This window comes from Neovison vison, chromosome 1 (assembly GCF_020171115.1).
Source record: "Neovison vison isolate M4711 chromosome 1, ASM_NN_V1, whole genome shotgun sequence".
Lineage (NCBI taxonomy): Eukaryota > Metazoa > Chordata > Mammalia > Carnivora > Mustelidae > Neogale > Neogale vison.
The window spans coordinates 102842795-102862365 of NC_058091.1; the positions used below are offsets into that span (position 1 = coordinate 102842795).

The window sequence follows — 19571 nt, forward strand, 5'->3', positions numbered from 1 at the left end:
TACAACTCCCGGCTTCCCGCGCGACCCGGGGACGGCAGGCCGGGACTGCGAGACAGAGGCTCCGGGGGATAGCGGCCCAGAGCCGGTCGCTCCTCCTTTTGAAGCGGTTTCGCACCTCTTTCCGCCCGCGGCGTCGGTGGCGTCGGCGGCGTCGGCGCTCACGCAGGGGCGGGTCACGGCGGCGCGAAGCGGTGCTGGGCGGGAAGGGAAGTCGTGGCGGCGGCGGCAGCGGCGGCGGGGACGGCTGCGACGGCGGCGGCGGCGGCGGCGGGGACCGCAGGAGCGGTGGTGCTGTCAGGCCGTCGGAGAAATGGGAGACCCGGGGTCGGAGGTGAGTGGGCGAGCGTTGGGCCGCGGCATTCTCAGGCGAGCCGGGAAGGGCTTTGTGTTTTGCTGAGAGTGAGGCCTGGTGCGCGGCGCCCACCGCCGCGGCGGGCCGACAGTGTCCGCGTCTCGGGCCGAGCTCCGCGTTCCGGCATGGTGCGGGTCTGAGCGGGGAACCAGCAGTAACAATGGCCGCCCGGCCGCCCCCGGCCCTGTGCGCCGGCCACGGAGGTCCCTGTGGCCGCTGCTCGGGCCGCGAGAGCGACATTTTGAGACAGGCTCGCTCCTGGGCGGTGTGCGTGCCTCCCTCCTCCTCGAGGAGATTTGGGGAATTCGCAGGGGCTGGTAAGTCGTTTTCGGCGTCCCTCCCTGTGGATGGCTCCACGTCTGCAGAGGCAGAGCCCGACTCCATCCATCGAGTCCTGTTCTTGGTGGGGTTTGCATGCAGTTGTGCTCACTTCGGTTTCCTCGAGAGCTTGCTGTCTGTCTTACAGAGCGCTTCCTTTTTCGCTCTTTTTGGGAAGAATCTCTTCCTCCAGGTACGTGGCCGTATGTCGATAAGCATGTTCTGGCTTATTTTTATAGATGATAGAGTCTGTCCCTCCAGCTGGGCCCGAGGCATCTGAGGCAACAACGGATGAAAATGAGGATGACATTCAGTTTGTCAGTGTAAGTAGCAACGAAATTCGGGTGTTTCCCAGAATCCCAAACCTATGCGCGGTAAGCCGTTCTGTGATGATGGTACCTCGCCTGTCCATCATTCAGCAGCTGGGCGTGGATGTCTCGCAGGTACTGGACCCTGGGGAGTATGGCACAGGATGAGGAAATTGACCGAGAGGGGTCTCTGAGCACCTGCAGGGCCAGCACAAAGACTGTGCCCGAAAGGACATGTTGCACATGGAATCAGGCTTCTTATGCCTTCATTAGCGCCACTTTATACTTCATGGGGGCAAAGTGCTCTCTTAAGAGTGTGCTTGGAAGCGGGGCAGGAGCGTCCTTTGAAACACGACGTGCAGGTTAGAGGGAAGGGACCGGAGAAAGCAAGAAGGGTTGCAAGCACTCAAAGTGTGAGCTTTCCGGAGCTTGGTGACGCGAAGGCAGGTAGCTTGAAGCTTTCTCCAACCTCTGAGATCACCACGTTACAGCATAATGCAGGAGTTGACGTTCATAAGGAAGACCCTGCATCACCAGGAACACGCGTGGTTTTCAGACTGTCTTCCCTTTGGGACAGTGGTCTCTGAGCATTAGGAAGTGTAAGTGTGTAGATTTCTGGGCCTCACACCACACCTGCTGAATCAGAATTTGAGGGTGGGACCCAGGAATCTTCACTTTGGAACAAAGAAAAGGACATGTGACTCTGTGAGCCATGCTTTGTAGGTTTAGGGGAACTGGGGTCATGATGTATTGGGGGATGGTTTTCACCCAAAACTGTAAAGTTTTGCAAAGGGTCTGTTTAAAGTGGTAGCTAGCCAGAAGCTTACACAAAATAGTGGTTAGTTGAAGTTTGCTGTCAAAGTTGTATAATTTTTCTTTAAATGAGTGCCCGTTTAATGTTTGTTAATTGCTGTAGGTTTAGGGCATCCTGATAAACCATTTTTCCAAATGTCAGTTTTCTAAATCAGATAATATCCCCTCTTTAAACATTGCGGTGTTAAGATGTTGTTTCTTGTTTCTTGTTCTAGTAGGGTCATATGGAAAGTGTTTTTTTTTTTAAGATTTTATTTATTTATTTGACACGGAGAGATCACAAGTCAGCACAGAGGCAGGTGGGGGTGGGGGAGGAGCAGGCTGGATCCCAGGACGCTGGGATCATGACCTAAGCTGAAGGAAGAGGCTTAAAGCCACTGAGTCACCCAGGCACCCCTCATATGGAAATTCTTTACAAGCTATTTCCTTGACATTCTTCCCCATTAACAATACATATGGTAACCCCCCCCCTTTTTTTTTGACACTTGGGACCTTATAAATTGGTGGGTACCAAGATAGGCTGGGTGCTGGTTCTGCCATCCCTATGTTGTAGAGTAATGTTGTAGAGTAATGATGTAGCTGTGGAAATTGAAGAGCTACCATGGCTTTTTTTTTTTTGGTACGGAAAAGCATTTGGCAGGAATATTTCATGGGTCTTTGGGAAAAATAATTTTGTTTCCTCCTGACTGTGGTTTAGAAACAAATGAATGGGACTTTTTTGTTTTTTAAGATTTTTATTTATTCGACAGATCACAAGTAGGCAGAGAGGCAGGCAGGGAGAGAGGAGGAAGCAGGCTCCCTGCGGAGCCCCGATTTCAGGACCCTGAGATCATGATCTGAGCGGAAGGCAGAGGCTTAACCCACTGAGCCCCCCAGACGCCCCTGAATGGGACATTACAAACTTGATATTTTGTGCAACTAGAACCAGGAGTGACATGGGTGTTATAACATGTGCCTTTGAGAAACAGGGAAACTACAAGATTGAGATTGGAAAAATAAATAGGTGTAAGTTTGTGTAATACTCTGTGGAATAAACAACTACATGATAAACTCTTACTGAATTAACATACCAGATTTTCTTCAGCTGAGGTTTAAAACTCTCTTAATTTAATTTTAAATATAGAGAATCTTTTGCATTTTTGCATTCAGAATTTTATACATCCAACTTCATAGAACCTCTTATTCAGCCTTGTTTCAGAAAAGAGGATTGAATATTTGATAGATCTATATGGAGAAGCAAATTTACACAGGCATACCATGTTTTATTGTATTTGATTTTATTGTGCTTCACAGATAACTGTGTTTTCAAAGGTCTTTGGCAGCACTGTATCAAGCGAGTTAGTCGTCAACATTTTTCCCAACAGCATCTGCTCATTTTGTGTCTCTGTCACGTTTCAGTAATTCCCATAATAGTTTAAACTTTTTTTTTAATGATTATTGCTAATAACTCCCTGAAAGCACAGATGATGGTTAGCATATTTTAGCAATAAAGTATTTTTTAATAAGCTATGTACGTTTCTTTAGACATTACATCATACTTAATAGACTACAGTCTAATATGAAGATAACTTTTTCTTTAAAGATTTTATTTATTTATATGACAGAGATCACAAGTAGACAGAGAGGCAGGCAGAGAGAGAGGAGGAAGCAGGCTCCCCGCTGAGCAGAGAACCTGATGCAGGGCTTGATCCCAAACCCTGGGAGCATGACCTGAGTTGAAGGCAGAGGCTTTAACCCACTGAGCTACCCAGGCGCCCAACATAACTTTTATATGCACTGGAAAACCAAAGAATTCATTTGACTCTATTGTGATAGTCGCTTTATTGTAATAGCCTGGAACTGAACCTGTAATATTTCAGAGGTATGCTTGTATACTCTAAGCGGAATTTCAGTATCAGAAAGAAGAGAGTAAAAATACTCCTTATTTTATTTTATTTATTTATTTATTTTAAGATTTTATTTTTAAGTAATCTCTATATCCAACATGGGGCTCAGACCCACAACTAGGAGCTCAAGAGTCCATGCTCGCTTCAGCAGGACATAACACTAAAAAAAATGAGTCCGGCTGCTATGACTGAGTCAGCCAGGTGCCACCTCCACCATTGCCTTTAAATTGTTCCACAGGAAAAGAACAGTGATAATTTAATTCAGTTTTAGAATATACTCAGAAACGGAATTTACTTACCTTTATAACCCTATCCTCTGCTGGGCTCCACTAGGATATGCTTATTTCTCTTGTTTTTTTTAATAGTACCATCAGTTAAAGATGAAATGCTCCTGGGTACAGTCCTCTGCTTGAGGGTTCTTCAGATACAAAAAGTTACTACTTAACATACTCTATTATGGATTCCTGAGTCTTCCTATAAATCTCTTTCCAGCCTTCAGTCTACATTATAGCACAGCATCCTCTTTGAGTTTTGCCATATGCACATACGCATGTGTGTAGCTAAACACAGTATGCTAAAAGAATGACAAAAATTTGTAAGTACAAAAGGAGCCCTTTTATTATAAATTTTATTTAATACACATATAGAAGAGTTTATTGTCCTTCTAGCCTTTTATTTTAGTACTACATTACTATTGTCGAATTATCTTGTTATTAGTCTTTCCACACTTCATATTTTCTTAATCTTGAACCACAGCTTTAATATTGTTTGCATCTTAGCACTGTTGACTGGTTCATTTACCTATAGAATAAAATCTAGGGTTTTGACCCAGGTATTTAGGGCTTGGTGTATTCTATAGGTAGTATATATGTAAAGAAAGATTTGAAAAAGTCAGGGCTTGATGTTTGCTTGTGTAAGGATATGGAGGATAAAGCAGAGCTATTCAAGAACTCTGTGATTTTGATTTTAGTTATCTAAAAAATTATCGATAGTCAGCCAGTTAAAGAATATAGTACCGTGATGTGTCTTTTTAATACAATCCCTGTACTATTTTCCATTTCCAAAGGAAATGGAAAAGGAATCCACATGGCTTTATTCCTCTATGTAGATTTAGTTTCTCTTTGGGTTTTGTCATCATTACTTACTCCTCTACTCTGAAATCTGCTCCTGTGCTGCTGCTTTTTCTGATTATTCTGTGCCACCTGCAAGACTTCCTCTGTTGAGGAAGTCTTGCTAATTCTGACAACAAAACCTCCTGATTGTAAATGCAAGTTTGGTTTGAATGGTTTTCATGACTTGTAAATTTGCTCAATTCCTTTTTAGGAAGAACCATCAAAACATGTTCTTGAATACATTGTTCTGGTCTGTGGTGATAATAAAGAGCTTAGCACCTGTCCTAGCGATGTAAGTATATTTGTGGTTTTTTAGTTCTGTCATTAAGTGCAAAGTGTGTTGGAGGTGGTTTGCAAGAACTGATTGAACTGGCTTGCAAGAACTGATTGTAAGATTTTCAGGAGTTTTGTGGGCGTTGTTAAAAATTAAAGTATATTTTAAAATTTGAAGTATATAAGGTTACAAGGAAATAAGTTGTTACATTTAAGGTAGTAAATACTCAAAACTCATCATATCTTAATTTGAGATTATTTATACCTATTGTATCTGAGTGGTAGAAATACTATATAACAGCATGCTCCTGCAACATGATTAGAGTATTTACACCAAGGTAAATGTCAAACTACAAATCAGGGCTTGATTTATTATTGACTGAGTATCAAAAGTTAAGAAAGTGGTGGTTAAAATGTTAATGCAGATTAAGACTAAAAATATGATACATCTCTAAATTGCTGGACTGTGTGCTATGTGAACAATTGAGAAAACCTTGTAATACTTGAAAACTCTTCCTTATTTCAACAAAGATGATGTCATTGATAAGTGAATGGAGTTTTGGTATACATCTTCATCTTTTCACTTTTCTTCTTTTTTTTTTTTTTTTTAACATTTTATTTATTTATTTGACAGAGAGAAATCACAAGTAGATGGAGAGGCAGGCAGAGAGAGAAAGAGGGAAGCAGGCTCCCCGCTGAGCAGAGAGCCCGATGCGGGACTCGATCCCAGGACCCTGAGATCATGACCTGAGCCGAAGGCAGCGGCTTAACCCACTGAGCCACCCACGCGCCCTTCACTTTTCTTCTTTTAAATGAAACTATTAACCACTTTTCACATTGGAACTATACTCAGTTGTAAATCATATGAGCAACTTCTCTCTTGACTTGGATGTTAATCAAACATTCATAGTCAGATTTCATGACATTGGCTATAAAATTTTAAAAACGTTCACCTGGCTATCTCAGTCAGGAGGAGCATCCAGCTTTTATTTCAGCGTCATGAATTCAAGCCCCACATTGGGTGTAGAAATTACTAAAAATATTTAAAAACTTAAAAAAAAACTGATAGTGAATTTTTCACCAAATAGCAAGTCATATTGAAGTTATAGGTACAAATTAAAAACCAGGGTAAGTCTTTTATTTTTTATTTATTTATTTAAGTTTTGTTTTGTTTTGCTTTTGGACAGACAGGGATCACAAATACGTGGAGAGGCAGGCAGAGAGAGAGGAGGAAGCAGGCTCCCTGCTGAGCAGAGAGTCTGATGTGGGGCTTGATCCCAGGACCCTGAGATTATGACCTGAGCGGAAGGCAGAGGTTTTAACCCACTGAGCCACCCAGGTGCCCGCAGAGTAAGTATTTTAATTCAAAATTTATTTCTAAAATTTTGTAAAGAAATCATTAACAAATTTTTACATTAATCCTTAAAGTGTTCTCAAGAACTTTACTTGTATTATTTTTCAGATTCTGTTCCCTAAAATGCCAAAACGACAGGGAGATTTTTTGCATTTTTTAAAATGTGAAGAAGGTGAAAACAGACAAGGAAATAATAATAGCAAAAATCATTGTGGATTGTCTAAGTCGAAGGAATCAGATTTCAAATATGTTGAACAACCAATCATTGAGGAAAATCCATCATATTCATCAAAGGAAGAAACAAATAATCTTGTGCTTCCATATTGTTGGAATGAAAAACAAGCATTTTTGTTTACAGAACAGTACAAATGGCTTGAAATTAAAAGAAGGTAAATTAGGATATAAGGATTGTTCAGTAGTTTGGCATTTGGGATCAAAAGCAGAAAAGCATGTCCATGTGTCTAAGGAATAGATTGCATATTGAGTAACCCCTACTCGCAGTAATAAAACTACTAGACAGGCTTCTCTGCGGAAAAAAATTAGGGAACACGATGTTTCTAAAGCCCATGGTAAAATTCAGGATTTGTTAAAGGAATCAATTAATGACTCAAATTCTGATTTAGTGCATAAACAAAATAATAAAAATACTGATGCTACTGTAAAAGTTTTCAATACTGTTTACAGTTTAGTAAAACACAATAGACCTTTATCTGATATTGAGGGGGCAATAGAATTACAAGAGAAAAATGGAGAGGTCAGCTGTTCATAAATACATGATATAGTGCAACAAGAATAGCAGAACATATTGGAAAAGAAATGAAAATGAAGATATTTAAGAATATTATAGAAGAGAATGCCAAAATCTGCATCATAATTGATGAGGCATCTACAGTTTCGAAGAAAAGCACTCTAGTGGTTTATCTCCAGTGCACAGTTCAGTTGGCTCCCACACTAGTTATGTTATTTGTTGCTTAAAAAGAATTGGTGTCATCTGCAGCAGCGTGTATTTTCAGTACAATATTGAGTTCTTTAAATGATCGTGGGTTTACTAATGAAAATTTGAAAGCAAATTTAGTTGCATTTTGTTCTGATAGTGCTAATACAATTCTGGGAAGAAAGTCTGAAGTAGCTACAAAATTGTTGGAAAACTTTCCTAAATTCATTAAAAGAATTGTTTAAACTATCGATTTCATTGTCAATTGATGATACAATATCTGAAATAAAACAACTATCATTTTAAACTACTTCTTGATAAAATTTATTCCACTTATCACCACTCTAATAAAAATCTAAACAAGCTTTTAGAAAATGTAGCTAAAGATCTTAAAATTGAAATTATTAAAATTAGCCGGGTAATGGGACCAAGATGGGTATCATGTGGTTTATAAGCTACTACTGCTGTACGGCATGCATATCCTATATTATATATGCATTTTTCTAATTTTACTCTGGTTTGGCAAAGAGATTAGCTAACATTCATTTTTTGCAAGACCTTGCTTTAATGATTGACATTCTTCAAGAATTTTCACTGATTTCAACTGCATTACAGTCCAGATCAACAAACATTCAGAAAGCAGAAAAATTGATCAAACGTACCATAAGAGCCTTGGAAAATTTTAAATATTGGTACTGGAAAGCATGAGTCTCAGATTGAAGGTTTGATTAAGTCAGATAAGTTTAAGATATTCCATTTAGTAAAAATAATAAATTTAGGGGTACCTGGGTGGCTCAGTGGGTTAAAGCCTCTGCCTTTGGCTCAGGTCATGATCTCAGAGTTCTGTGATTGAGCCCCACATCGGGCTCTCTGCTCAGCAGGGAGCCTTTTTCCTCCACTCTGACTGCCTCTCTGCCAACTTGTAATCTCTGTCTAATAAATAAAACCTTTAAAAATATATATATATATATAAATTTAATGCTCTTTCTAAGTATATGTTACTAGAAAACATAATTGAACACATGCATTTACATCTTATAACTGACAGAAACCATGATGAAAGTATTTTTAATTATTTTGACTTGCTAGAACCCTCTACATGGCCTTATGAAGAAATGACTTCACCGGGGCGCCTGGGTGGCTCAGTGGGTTAAGCCGCTGCCTTCTGCTCAGGTCATGATCTCAGGGTCCTGGGATCAAGTCCCGCATCGGGCTCTCTGCTCAGCAGGGAGCCTGCTTCCTCCTCTCTCTCTTTGCCTGCCTCTCTGCCTACTTGTGATCTCTCTCTCTGTCAAATAAATAAATAAAAAATATTTAAAAAAAAAAAAAAAAGAAATCACCATGGATACCTGGTGAAAAAAAATCATTTCATCTATGTGAAATTTTAAAATAAGAAATTGATTTGAATGATTTTCGGGAATTTGTAAATAATAATATAAAATCTAATAGTGTTTCAATTCCTACAGCTATACAGATAGCTAAAAAAATAGTTAACACTATTGCCATCAATAATGTTGAAGCTGAAAGAGGTTTTAATTTCATGAACATAATTTGTACAAGGGTGAGAAATAGTTTAACAATAGATCACATATCAGATCTAATGACAATAAATTTATTGGGGAAATTGCAACTCCATTTTTATTTTGCGATGCAACTCTTTATTGCGATGCAACTCCATTTGTAAAGTCCTGGTCAAACTGTAACCACAGATTGGCTACAGATACAAGAGTTAGGCAAAAATCAAAAGCCTTCTATGAGAATCCGTTGGCTATATGGAACTTACAATAAAGGGTATTACATGTGTTTTTATCATTTGTAAATTGTGTGCTACACACCTTAAAAATTTTTTTTGAAACCCCATTGTTAAACTTTCATTGACACATTTAAAAGGCATTTTCCAAAGAGATAAAGTTGATTGTTTTTAGGAACTATATAGTTTTTTTAAGAGATTGGCCCATGTCTACTAGAGTAAGCCACGATGTATATTATAAGTTGTCCTGTACAGAACATCCAACCATTTCCATTTCTGCTGCCTTACTTTTAGAAAGAATGCAAGAGTAACAACCCAAATAAGTTCAAAACCCTGGAAATTATATAAAATAAATGAAAAATGGAATAAAAATTGCAAGCCTTTTGGCTATCAATCACTTCTGTATGTGCTAATATATCTGCGGCTGTCTGCGGCTATTAAGCACTTGAGCTCACCAGGACTAAGTGAATTTCTTATTTAATTAAATATAAAAAAGCAGTGTAAAATATTTTTAGCAACTTTTTTTTTTTTTTTTTTTTTTAGAAATACAGTTAACTTGCTACCTTGCTCATGATTATTGTAGTATGCCTGTCAAACTCCTGTGTCATGTGTAATACTACATAAAACACATCACTCGGGAGCCTAGGTGGCTCGGTTGGGCAACTGCTTTTGGCTCAGGTCATGATCCTGGAGTCCCAGTTGAGTCCCGCATGGGGCTCCCAGCTCCATGGGGAGTCAGTCTGCTTCTCTCTCTGACCTTCTCCTCACTCATACTCTCTCTCACTGTCTCTCTCTCAATAAATAAATATTAAAAAAAAAAAAAAACACACATCACTGCATTGGTGTCAACAGATGGATTCAGGGCACATTATTTTTTTCTATGAATTGATGTAACATAGCATCTTTACCTGAGTATTTTATACAGACAATAAGAATTACAGTGATACTTAAACAATAATTGATAATTAATTGAAATACTTAATTATAATTATCTTTCTAGTTCAGACATGAATATATGCACATTTTTTAATTTAAAATGAAGGCATACTGAAAAATAGAGATACAGAATCTAGTATTACAAGTGGAACAATAAGACTGGAAGAAGGTACTTTACACATTTCATGATGAATGGTTAATTGCAGTTGGCTGGGACAAAGAAAAGCTGGTTTGTTTGTTTTTGTTTTTTTTGAAGATTCTATTTATTTATTAGAGTATGAGAAAGGAGGTCAGAGGAGAAGCAGACTCCTTGTGGAGCTGGGAGCCCAAAGCTGGACTTGATTCCAGCACTCCAGAATTATGACCTGAGCTAAAGGCAGCCACCCAACCAACTGAGCCACCCAGGTGCCCCAAAAAGCTGGTATTTGAAAAAGACAGTAAAGAAGTGGTTAATACTGAGACAGTTTCAGCAAATGCATAATGAGTGAAATCTTTCAAAGTCAAAAAATTGAACTTCAGTCACTGGAAATTAGAATTAAATGTTCAACAACATTTTTTTTTTTAAGATTTTATTTATTTATTTGACAGAGAGAGATCACAAGTAGACGGAGAGAGAGGCAGGCAGAGAGAGAGGGAGAGGAAAGCAGGCTCTCTGCTGAGCAGAGAGCCCGATGCGGGACTTGATCCCAGGACCCTGAGATCATGACCTGAGCCGAAGGCAGTGGCTTAACCCACTGAGCCACCCAGGCGCCCCTTCAACAACGTTTCTTAAACAGTTTTTTCTTTTTTAAGGTTGATTTTAAGTTTGGCCAGCTATAAAACAGCTTGGATTTTCACATGAAAAAAAAACTGGTTTTGAATAGATAATAAAATATTTCAGTAGCAGAAATTGTTAGAAAATTATGGATTAAAGCCTAAGAAATATTTTATTAAGAAAGTACAAAGTCCTTAGGTAACCAAACATTGTAGAATACAGGACCTTCCTAACTATCAAAGATTAATTGACTTAGAATCTGAAAAGTGTTTTTCTTTGGATGAGTTATGTAATATAAGAGCTGCAGCTCAAAATTTGGAGTACATTTTGTCTCATAGGACTTAAAACATTTATGAAGCAATAATTTGAATTCATGGCCTAAAACCTGTGTAGCGTTTTGTTTTTTTGTTTTGTTTTGTTTTGGTTTTGGTTTTGTTTTTTTAAGTAAGCTCTGTGTCCAAAGTGGAGCTTGAATTCATGACCCCACGATCAAGAGTTGTTTCCTCAACTGACTGAGCCAGCCAGGTGCCCCATATAGGTTTGTGGGGTTTTTTGTTTTTTTGTTTTGTTTTTTGTTTTTTTTTAAGATTTTATTTATTTATTTGACAGAGACCACAAGTAGGCAGAGAGGCAGGCAGGGGGTGGGGGGAAGCAGACTCCCTGCTGAGCAGAGAGCCCGATGCGGGGCTCAATCCCAGGACCCTGAGATCATGACCCGAGCTGAAGGCAGAGGCTTAACCCACTGAGCCACCCAAGCACTCCATTTTTTATTTTACTTTTTAAAAGAATTTTTTTTATTTATTCATTTGAGACCAAGAAATAGCAGGGGAAAGGCGCAGGGAGAAGCAGACTCCCTGCTGAGCAGGGAGCCCTATGTGGGGCTCCATCCCCGCACCTGCAGATCATGATCTGAGCCCCCAGGTGCTCCTATGTAGATATTTTTTAATCTTTTACATTTGTTAGAAGAGTTTCAGATAGATGAGAAAAAAAAATTATCTCTGTCACAGTAAATGGCATTTTAGGTAAGTTAGGTAAAATGTCAGATCTTTTTGAAATTTTTAAAAGCTTCCCCTTATTTGTTATTCTACCTGTATGATACATTTTGAAGATAGTTGCGGTCAATTTTTTTAAATGGTTTCTATGACAGGTGTCAAGGGTACGGTTTAATGTTCATTATATGAGTGCAAAAGCTATGAATCAACATCAGCTAATAGGATTGCTGGAAGACTAAAAAGGAAATTTAGTGATCTTACATACTTTGTTAGTTGGTTGAATTGTGAAAGAATTCTAAAAAACTTACTGTATTACTAACACTAGTTTAAGATTTTCTTGCAACAACAGAAATGCTAGCCAGATATTTATTAATCAAGAAGAAAATGGTGGGGGCACGTGGCTGGCTCAGTTGGTGGAGCATGTGACTCTTGATCTTAGGGTTCTGGGTTCAGGCCCCATATTAGGCATAGAGCTTACTTTAAAAAAAGAAAGAAAGAAAGAAAATGGTGGTTTTCTTCCCAATATATTGCATATGAATGACCTAAATTTGAAGCTCCAAGGAAAAGAAAAAAGCTTATTTGTGCCCTACTTAGACAAGCACTAGAACTTATTTTGAAATAGAAACTTTAAAAAATAAATAATTTTATACATTTTTCAAATATGAATCAGCATGTACAAGAATTTAACTGTATTTGACATTGTTATATAAGTGTACTATAAAATTTGTAAGAAATTTGAAGTGTTTTATCTATTAATTTGCTTTTAAATTTACTCATTAATTTGGAACAATGACTCAAAATTTATTACATTTATTTAGACAGATAACAATCCTCAAACTGATATGCTTTTGCTCTGAAGGTTAAATCAATTCTTTTTAAAAAGGATGAACAGGATTTTTTTAATGTGGGTGTAAATAAAGGAAAATCACCTTCTTTCACTTATTGGAAAACTTGACTGTTTGGAACAATTTGGGTATATGAATCTACTTTTCAACTATAAATTTTATGAAATTTATATATAAATCAACTACTTGCGATAAAAAAGGCATTCAGATTAACAGATGTGCCTTACATGTAAAATACACATCAGATTTTAAAGACTTAGCATGTACTTTATCACATTAATTATTGATAATATGTTGAAATAATATTTTGGTTATTTTGAGTTAAAGTCATAAAATTAATATTATCTATTTATTTTTATTTTAAAATAACATACGTGGCTTACATTATTAGTTCTGTTGGACATTACTACCCTATATGATGGTTACTGTCAAATCTGGATTTCTCCAATCCAGACCTCACTTTTGAACTCCAAGAACCATAGTCAACTGCCTTCTGATCATTTTTGCATTGCCCCATAGGTATCAAACTATGTCCAAAGCTGAACTTAACAGCCCCTCACTGTTTTGTCTCAGAGAACAGCACAGCTATCCATCTATTTGCTTCAATTAGAAATTTGAAGACATTTCAAAGAGTTTCTCCATTTTGCCCTGTCTCTTCATCTTTTAAATACCTCTTTAGTCCATATTTTCCTCAATATCCCCACTGCAGTTATCTTAGTTCAGGCAGGCCCTTGTTTTTCTTCCTTAGCCTACCTTAATCACTTCCTAACAAGTCTCACTACCTTCATACATGCTTGCCCTCTTCTCAATCCATCCTCTGTACTAACTCAGGAATGGCCTTCTAAAATACACATTCTTGGGGCGCCTGGGAGGCTCAGTGGGTTAAGCCTCTGCCTTCAGCTTGGGTCATGACCCATGGTCCTGGGATCGAGCCCTGCATCGGGCTCTCTGCTCAGCCAGGAGCCTGCTTCGTCCTCCCTCTGCCTGGCTCTCTGCCTATTTGTGATCTCTGTCTGTCAAATAAATAAATAAATAATCTTAAAAAAATTTTTTTTTGAAATACACATTCTTACAACTTTTGTTAGTTAGGAAGACAGACTCAGATAACAGAAAACCCAATTTAAATCACTTAAATGGTTTTTTCTGGAGATGGCTGCAGGCTTTGCTTAAGTAGCTCAATGTCATCATTGCTGTGTTATGTGGGACACTACTGGTCTTGCCCTTTGGGTTACAGGATGTCTGGCAGAGTTTTAGATATAACCGGAGTTAAGTCAAGAAGGCAAGGGGTAGAGCAAACCCTGTATAGCCATCAGGTAATCAGAAGCTTTGCCAGAAGACTTTTCAAGTAGATTTATATTTTACTCACCAGAATTTTTTCAACATGACCATCTGTCATTGCAAGAGAAGCTTGGAATGTGAACACGTTTACTTTTCCTAGTTTCTTTAGTGAATGCAGACAGCAGAGAAGAATGGAGAATGGGTTAGCCAGTCTATGGTATTTACCATATTTCTCTACTACAGAAAATCCTTCACTGGTTTCTCACTTTCTTAAGGATAGTAGTGTTCAACTTTTCTGATTGTTTTATAAGGAGTCATGCCGCTACTAGATAGTGAGTTTCTTGAAAGGAGTCCGTGGGGCACCTGGGTGGCTCAGTGTGTTAAGCCTCTGCCTTTGGCTCGGGTCATGATCTCGGGATCCTGGGATCAAGCCCCATGTCGGGCTCTCTGCTCAGCAGGGAGCCTGCTTCCCCCTCCCACTCTGCCTACTTGTGATCTCTCTCTCTGTGTCAAATAAAATCTTTAAAAAAAAAAAAGTCATCTATAACCCTGACTATTAATGTCAAGCACATAGGAGGAGCTCAGTGAAAGTTATCTTAGTATGTGAAGTTTCCTACATGTCAGTTCACTTTTTTTTTTTTTTAAGATTTTATTTATTTGACAGACAGAGATGACAAGTAGGCGGAGAGGGAGGCAGAGAGAGAGGAGGAAGCAGGCTACCTGCTGGGCTCGAGAGGGCTCTCGTTGATTCCAGCAGGAATGCTGAGGCAGATGCGGGGCTCGATCCCAGGGCCCTGAGATCATGACCTGAGCCAAAGGCAGTGGCTTAATCCACTGAGCCACCCATGCGCCCATGTCAGTTCATTTTTATAAATTGATTACATCTTCAAATAAAAAAAAAAATATTTCTATTTCCTAGTAGACTTCTAAGGGAAATAAGATACTCTACAGCTTTTAATTTCAGACATACTGGTATGCCTTAATTAACACTTCACATTTACTTTGAAGATACACTGAGGTATTCTTTAAAATGAATTTAAAATATTGCTTTTTTTTTTTAAAGATTTTATTTATTTGATAGACAGAAAACAAGTAGGCAGAGAAGCAGGCAGAGAGAGAGGGGGAAGCAGCTCCCTGCTGAGCAGAGAGCCTGATGCGGGGCTCGATCCCAGGACTCTGGGATCATGATCTGAGTCAAAGGCAGAGGCCTTAACCCACTGAGCCACCCAGGTGCCCCCATATTTAATCTGTTACCTGGGGAGCTTCAACTGTGAGTCACTGGCTAGAAAGCCATCTGTTTGGGGGGCATCCTTCATATCAGTCTGATACTGAGTCTTGTGCTTAGTGCTGAGTTGCTCTCCAAATCTTTTGGTTCTCCTGGCTGATAATATTTTGCATATAGGACAGGGAAATGGGACTGAAAGTGACAGTATTTAAAAAACAGACTTTCACTGAATTCCCTTTTCAGCTCCCATTTATTCCCACAACTATACCTTGTGCCCTGGGCTGTGTACGTCTCCTTTTGACTAAATGCAAAGAATGTCTTGTGAGTAGGTATGTGGAGATGTTTAGGAGGAGGGATTTACAGTTCCTGTATCCAATCTCTCAACCTCTCTTTGTTATGTGGAACCTTAATCTCCACTATCCATCGTATCTGGTGTCAATTCTGTGACCCTCCTGAGTTTTATGGGGGCAAATTGGTTTGCTTCCTCTTCCCTATTCCCTTCCCCCACCCCTCACCCACCCACCCCCACCCCTGCCTGCTTCTCTGCCTACTTGTGATCTCTCTCTCTGTCAAATAAATAAATAAAATTTAAAAAAATAAAATAAATACTTGCATCTTTAAGATACAGATCCTATATACTTACAAATTTAATTCCTATGAATTTCATATTTGTATATTTTATATGTTGGTACTCCAAATGGGACATTATTTTTATTTTTATAATTAGTCATTTCTATATAGAGTAATACTGATATTTATGTTTTCCTTTTAAGTCTCCACATTACTCTTCTGATTCAAATCAGTTTTCTAAGAAGGGGGAAAAGGTTTCTTCCTCAAATAATGGTCTTTTTATCTCCTCTAATACTTTTGCTTCATTCTCTTCTTTATCTTAGAGCATTGCTTATGACTTGTAGATATAAGAGTAGCAGTTACAGGCAAGTTTATTTTCTCCCTCAACTAAATAGGAATGTCTTTAGTGTTGTTATGGCTGATTACTTGGTTTGGTTGGAGATAAGATTTTTTTTTTAAGATTCCATTTATTTGTTTGAGATAGAGAGAGCACAAGCAGGGAGACAGAAAGGAAGAAGAAAACTCCCCACTGAGCAAGGAGCTGGATGCCGGGCTCAATCACCAGACCCCAGGATCATGAACTGAGCCAAAGGCAAATGTCTGACTGAGCCACCCAGACACTGTGAGATAAGACATTCTTTAACAAGTGTCCAACTGGGGTGCCTGGGTGGCTCAGTGGGTTAAGCCGCTGCCTTCGGCTCAGGTCATGATCTCAGGGTCCTGGGATCGAGTCCCACATCGGGCTCTCTGCTCAGCGGGGAGCCTGCTTCCCCCTCTCTCTCTCTGCCTGCCTCTCGCCTACTTGTGATCTCTGTCAAATAAATAAATAAAATCTTAAAAAAAATAAAAACAACAAGTGTCCAACTGATTTGTATTTTGCTTTTGCTGCTTTGAGCAAAAAAAAAAAAAAAGTATACACATGTCCGCGTGCGCGCAAATCTCATGCATATTCTCATTAAAGGAAAACAATTACTTGATATTCTAATATCTGGGACCTTTGTAGCAGATAATCAAGCTCTATACTCAGAGAAAAAAAAAAATAGGCCATTTTATATTTGAGAGTGGCAGGATCCAGAGGCAAAAAGAGGGAAAAGGAAAAGAAAGGGACTGCGTCTAGCTTCTTGGATGTACCTGCCACACTATCCTGGTAGCACAAATCGAGGATCATTTCACTTCCCACCTAAATCTATTTTATGATCATACTAGAATTGTGCAAAGACTACACCTCATGACTTTTAAAGTAATCTATTTGGCATTATTTTATTCTATCATTATGAATTAAGTGGAATATATGAACAGCAATTGCTGTATCATAGGTTCAAAAGTTACTGAATAGGTATGGCCATTTGCCCCTTAACCAAATGATCCTGATTGTATTATTCCTGTGGGTTACTTCATCTACATTTTTTCTAATTTTTCTCTACCACTCACGTTCTAGCTGTTCTCTTTACTCTAACTTTCAGTATCCTTACCTCTAGTAAGCTCCTCTATCTCTGGTAATTTGTTGCTTATAATCATCTTGGACTCAAGAATGCACTAAACCAGGGCGCCTGGGTGGCTCAGTCAGCTGAGCTTCCAAAGCTTGTTTTCAACTCAAGTCATGATCTCGGAGTCGTGAGAGCAAGCCTTGCATTGAGCTCTGTGCTAAGGGCAGAGTTTGCTTGTCCCTCTCACTTTGTCCCACCTCCACACACACTTTCTTTCTCTCAAATAAATAAATCTTAAGAAAAAAGAAAACAAAACTAAACCCACTTAATGTAATTAAATAGTAAATAGGCTAAGACTTAGGGTCTGAGGATACCACCCATGATCAGTAGAATAATTTTTGTGTAATGACATTTATTTTGGGTTCTAGACAGCTAACAAAAATTATTTAGTGGCACTGGGTGGCTCAGTTGGTTGAGTGTCTGCCTTTGGCCCAGGTCATGATCCTAGGGTCCTGGGATCCAGGCCTGCATCCAACTTCCTGTTCAGCAAAGAGTCTGCTGCTCTCTTTTTCCCTCTCTCTGCCCCTTCTCCCCCCTCCCATGGTCTCTCTCTCTCTCTCTCAAATAAATAAAATCTTTTAAAAATTATTTGAGGGCCACCTGGGTGGCTCAATGGGTTGAGCTTCTGCCTTTGGCTCAGGTCATGATCTCAGGGTCCTAGGATGGAGCCTGCCTTTCTGTCTACTTGTGATTTCTCTCTCTCTGTCAAATAAATAAAAATCTCTGAAAAATTATTTGAATTAATAAATTATATTAATTTTGAATGAGTAATACATGCACACAGTAAAATATTTAAAGAGCCAAATGCTTACATATTGAAAAATGTCTTAGGCCAAACACATGGCTCAGAGGCAACCACTCCTACCACTTTCCTATCTACATTTCTAAATTGTCCAGGTCTGTACAACCATGCACATATATTTTTTACAAAATGCAGGATTTTACATATACTACTCTGATATTTGATAATTTTTTAAATTAACAGTATCTTTTGTTTTTAACATTGTGTTTGTTTATTTGACAGAGAGCAAGAGAGCACAAGCAGGGGGAGTGGCAGAGGGAAGGAGAGAAGCAGACTCCCCTGTGAATAGGAAGCCTGATGCAGAACTCCATCCCAGGACCCCAAGATCATGACCTGAGCCGAAGGCAGACGCTGAACCAACTAACCATCCACGCACCCCAGTTAACAATGTATCTTTAGGATAATTGCACATAAGTACATAAAACTGCTGTATTCATAATTTTTTTTTCTTGAAGCATAGCATATACATAAAATAATGCACGAGTTTTAAGTGTCTGGTGTGAACAATTGGACAACTGAACATACCTATGTCAGCAGAACCCAGATCACAGCAGTTAATATTGCCAGCATGCCAGAAGGTCATTTGTGCCCTTACAGCACTATTCAATCACGATTTCCCAAACATACTAAGTATCCAATTTTTTTTTTTAAGGTACTCCCTACACCCAACTGGGGCTAGAGCTCAGGCATCCCAATCCTAATTTCTTTGCAAACATTTCCGTTGTTTTGGTATATCCTACTTTATTTGAAATCACTTTAAGGGGCGCCTGGGTGGCTCAGTGGGTTAAAGCCTCTGCCTTCGGCTCAGGTCATGATCCCAGGGTCCTGGGATTAAGCCCTGCATCAAGCCCCGCATCAAGCCCCGCATCAAGCCCCGCATTGGGCTCTCTGTTCAGCAGGGAGCCTGCTTCCTCCTCTCTCTCTGCCTGCCTCTCTGCCTACTTGTGATCTCTGTCAAATAAATAAATAAAATCTTTAAAAAAAAAACGAAATCACTTTAAGATGGGCATTTAGGTTGTTTCTGACTTTTTACTGTTACAAACAATGCTGCTAGGAATATCCCTGTGCATGTGTCACAAATATTTGTGATACATCTAAAGGATAAATTCCTAGAAAAGAGTATTATACATTTTTATAGCTATTACTGAATTGCATTTCATTAATGTACAAATTTATAATTCTAGCAATCCTTTAAGATGTGTCTGTCCACACTTGCTTACCCAGCATATTATAAATTTTTTTATTTTTATGGGGTACCTGTGTGGCTCAGTCGGTTAAGCATCCAACTGTTGGTTTTGGTTTGGGTCATGATCTCCCAGTGGTGGGACTGAGCCCTGTGTCAGGTTCTGTGCTTAGTGCAGAGTCTGCTTCAGATTCTCCCTCTCTCTCACCTATACTCTCTATTAAATAAAATCTTTAAATAAAAATTTTATTTTTACAATATGTATTGGTGAAAAATAGTATCTCTTTATACTTTTGGTTTACATTTTTTATGGATAAGTGTAAGCATTTTCTCATAAGTTTAGGAGGTATTTTATTTTCTTATGAGTAGTCTGTTCATATCCTTTACTTTTTAGCTTAC

The 19571-nt window shown here is 39.0% G+C and overlaps 2 long non-coding RNA genes across 4 annotated transcripts; both read left to right on the forward strand.

The window, feature by feature from the left end:
- The first annotated feature begins 235 nt into the window (after window positions 1–235).
- Window positions 236–18251, forward strand: LOC122909368. 3 transcript variants are annotated; one of them, XR_006385129.1, is made up of 4 exons: window positions 236–331; window positions 910–993; window positions 5001–5081; window positions 18212–18251. It is a non-coding gene; the product is annotated as an uncharacterized LOC122909368 (long non-coding RNA). The 3 variants fall into 3 exon arrangements; XR_006385130.1 differs by lacking the exon at window positions 18212–18251 and adding an exon at window positions 6254–6293; XR_006385128.1 differs by lacking the exon at window positions 18212–18251 and adding an exon at window positions 6250–6289.
- LOC122909378 lies at window positions 6371–7661 on the forward strand. The gene is made up of 2 exons (XR_006385132.1): window positions 6371–6412; window positions 6525–7661. It is a non-coding gene; the product is annotated as an uncharacterized LOC122909378 (long non-coding RNA).
- Window positions 18252–19571: the final 1320 nt, after the last annotated feature.